A 4,363-nucleotide genomic window follows, 5' to 3' on the forward strand; every position below is an offset into this window, starting at 1 on the left:
AATGCCTCGTCATCAGCTTTTACTACTTGTAAAAAAACATTAAAGTGTTCTAGTAAACAGGTGGAGACCATCTGCGACTACCATTCTCCTCACCAAAGTACTAGAGCATGACACAAAAACTAAAGTTTCAAGTTTGCGCAGAATCAATTCTTGCAAAGACTTTACAGAGAGATTGCGTCTTATATTCAACATTTCAAGCGAGTACATTTGCAAGTCACCAGTAACACACCGATTCCTTCCTTCTTTCTTTCTTTATTTCATGAAAGTAAATTGTATTCACAAATTTTTGTGAATTGCTAGAAAAAAAAAAACAAGTGCCAAAAAGATAACTTTATTTTTTTTTATTTTCTATTTTATTTCATTTCATTTTTATTTTTTATTCTTTTACTTTGCGATTGTACCACTTAACGATATACACCTGAAAACCACATGCATGTTCACTCTCTCTCTCTCTCTTTCTCCTTCTCTCACTGTCTCTCACATACACTTTCACACACACGCACATCGCACTTTTTTCCTCTATATGACACATACATACACATAGTAAGTTTGAGCGTGTGTGTGTGTGCGTGCGTTCGTGTATTGTGTATAGATATATACATACACCATGCATGCACACGCATTGTATGTATGTATCTATGCATATGTATATATATATACATACATGCATATATTTGTATGTGTTGCTCGACCCCGAAACGATGAAAGGCAAAGTTGACCTCGGCAGAATTTGAACTCAGAGTCGGCGAAATACCGCTAAGCATTTCACCCCGGCGTGCTAACGTTTCCTATTTCTTTACTGCCCATAAGGGGCTACACACAGAGGGGACAAACAAGAACAGACAAAGGGATTAAGTCGATTATATCGACTCCAGTGCGTAACTGGTACTTATTTAATCGACCTCAAAAGGATGAAAAGCAAAGTCGACCTCGGCGGAATTTGAACTCAGAACGTAGCTGCAGACGAAATACCGCTAAGCATTTCGCCCGGCGTGCTAACGATTCTGCCAGCTCGCCGCTTTCCAGCGCTATGATAATATTATCGAGTATTAGCATCCCGCTTTTCAACACACTGTGGATAATGCATTATCACTCTCAGTTGTTGTTTGTTTGTTCTATCTCGAGCCACACCTGGCTCATAAGGGCCGGTTTCCCGGTTTCATTGACGTATAGGTGCCCACACCTGGACGGGACGCCGGTCCGTCGCTGGTGCACTGCCAGGAGATGCAGGAGGTAAGGTTGAGAGAAAGCCGTAGCGAAAGAGTCAGCAGAAGTTCGCTGTTACCTTCTGCCGGAGCCGCGTGGAGCTTAGGTATTTCGCTCATAAACACACATATCACCCGGTCTGAGATTCAAATCTACGATTCCTCGACCGCAAGTCCACTGCTCTAACCACTTGGCCATATGCTTCCACATCACTTAGTTGTTGTTGTTGTTGTTGCTGAGCATTCCACAGACACGTGTACCCTTAATGTAGTTCTCGGGGATATTCAGCGTGACACAGTGTGACAAGGCTGACCTCTTTGAATTACAGGCACAACAGAAACAGGAAGTAAGAGTGAGAGAAAGTTGTGGTGAAAGAGTACAGCAGGGTTCTCCACCATCCCCTGCCGGAGCCTCGTGGAGCTTTAGGTGTTTTCGCTCAATAAACACTCACAACGCCCGGTCTGTGAATCGAAACCGCGATCCTATGACCGTGAGTCCGCTGCCCTAACCACTGGGCCATTGTACCTCAACACATCACTTAGTAACACGCAAAAATTAACTGAGTATGTATATATATGTGTACGTGTGTTTGTACGAATATACGCATGCATATACACATACATTCATATGTACCATATCTCTTGCTCTCCTCTTTCTGTCTGCAAGCGCGAGAAGCATTATCTTAGTCGTTAATGAGAAGCAGAATAATGTTTATGTCTACAGCTATTTCAGTTATCTTTTATTCCGATATTTACTTAAGCGATATATTATTATTGTTGCTGCTGCTGTGGTTGTTGTTGTTGTTTTTGTTATTGTTATCATCGTTATCAGCTTCATCATCATCATCATCATCATCACTGTCGTCATCGTCGTCGTCATGCTGAGGCCGACTTTGCTTTTGGTCCTTTCGAAATCGATGAAATAAAGTCCCCTCACCCTTTTCCCTCAAACTGCTGACCTTGTACTTAAACGAGAAAACAGTGTTACTACTACTACTACTACTACTACCAGAACAAAACGACGAATGAAAGGGAAGAGTAGCGGACAAAATATTTTATGGTATTTCCATTCGTTTGAATGCAAAGTAAGTACCAGTTGCACATCGGCGAAACGTTAGCGCAAGGCGGCGAGCTGGCATTCGTTTGAATGCAACGGTCCATGGATTGGACCGTTGCACACCGTACATTTGTCAACCTGTAAAATATGGAAGGTCTTTTTTTTTTTTTTACTGCACCCTGTATAAGGAAAAGTCTAATGTTTAAAGACATTGAGACCATCTAAAGTAGTGCCTCCACCAGTGTGTTGCGCGAATAAATATCAGTCATGAGATGGTTCTAATCAAAAGAAAGAACAGTTCTTGGGAAATAATCAGTGGACATACGCCAAAGAAAGAAACCATTGTTTATAGCGTAGCGCTAGTATTAATCCTGCTACCATTTCTTTTATTGGCGTTCATTATATAATGAGAAATGAATGATAGCCTTGACCCCCATAGCTTTAAACGGATATTGCTTTAGCCTCTTATTTTAGAACAAGGCTAAATATATAATCTTATATAGAATTAATCCTTTTTACTTGTAATGGTGATTCCTGAAGAGGGGAAAAAAGCAATTTCTCTTGCCAAATGATGGTGACATTATACAAGAAATTTAAACCAATAATGATGATGATGATGATGATGATGCTGATGATAACGATGATGATGATGATGATGATGATGATGATAATGATGATGATGATGATGGTGTTGATGATGATGATGACGGCGACGACGATGACAAATTAATAATAAAAGAAAGAAGACAATTATTTTCTTAAGGAGAAATGAAACCAGTTCAAGATAAAAAATGAAGATATCAAAAGTTTGTTCGCCAAGAAAAGTCTTTTGAATCAGAAGAACAGGAAGTAGTGATGGATAGGTTCCGGTTAAAATAGAAAAAAGTTTCTGTGTCTTTCGTCAAAGTATATAAATTAAGCATCGTTAGTTATAATTGATTCCTAATGACTATAAAACACGATCGATGTTTGCAGACGAAGTTGTATGAACTTTTAAAACTTACACGACCATATTACTGGTATTTGTTTTTACTGAGTCTCATAAATATTTGTTTCAAATTTTGGCTCAAGACCAACAATATTAAGGTGAGGTGCGAGTCGATTACATCAACCCCAATGCTTGACTGACTGATACTTATTTGATAGACTCCGAGAGGAGGAAAAGCAAAGTCGACCTCGGCGGTATTTGAACTTAGAAAATAAAGAACCGGAAGAAATGCCACTATGCATTTTGTCCAACACATTAACGGTTCTGCCAGCTCGCCGGGATCCATGTAAATATTTTTTCTACTCAAGGCACAAGGCCCGAAATTTTGGGGGAGGAAGCCAGTCGATTAGATCGACCCCAGTACACAAGTAGTGCTTAATTTATCGACCTCGGCAGAATTTGAACTCAACGTAACGACAGACGAAATACCGCCAAGCATTTCGCCCGGCGTGCTAACGTTTCTGCCAGCTCGCCGCCTTGGGATCGATGGAAATATTAGAATACAGATAATTTCCTTCCAAATTTCAAAACATTAAACGAGCCGATGCAAAATACTGTAACGTATTTAATAGTATCTAGCTGAGGCACAACGCGAGGAATTTGGGGTCGCTAAAATAAAGTATCAGTCAAGCACTGGGGCCAATTAAATCTAACCCATGTAAAATAATGTATTTTATCGACCCTGTGGGGTTTGCTAGGTAAAGTTAACTTCGGCAGAATTTGAACGCAGAACTAAAAGAACTAAAACAAATACCACATGACACTTTATTCGATGCTCTAGCGATTCTACCAACCCATCGCCATGATGCTCTCCTGTCTTAGCCATCTGTACTGCTACAATCATTAGTTTTTAGTAAGAACTGTCGCTGCAACATAACACGAAAAATATACACTAATCAATACCAAAAGCTGCTAATCAGTCGTTGTAAATTTGTTATTATCGATCTTTTATTGAATTTTAATTTTTTTAAAGAAAAAGACTTTAGAATTTTTTTTTTTTTTTTGCATATCTATTTTCTTTGATAAGATTAACAGTGCTGCCAGTCGAATATATTTAAACAATTCAATAAATAACGACTACTACTACTACTACTAATAATAATAATAATAATA

Source organism: Octopus bimaculoides, chromosome 6 (assembly GCF_001194135.2).
Source record: "Octopus bimaculoides isolate UCB-OBI-ISO-001 chromosome 6, ASM119413v2, whole genome shotgun sequence".
Classification (NCBI taxonomy): Eukaryota; Metazoa; Mollusca; class Cephalopoda; order Octopoda; family Octopodidae; genus Octopus; species Octopus bimaculoides.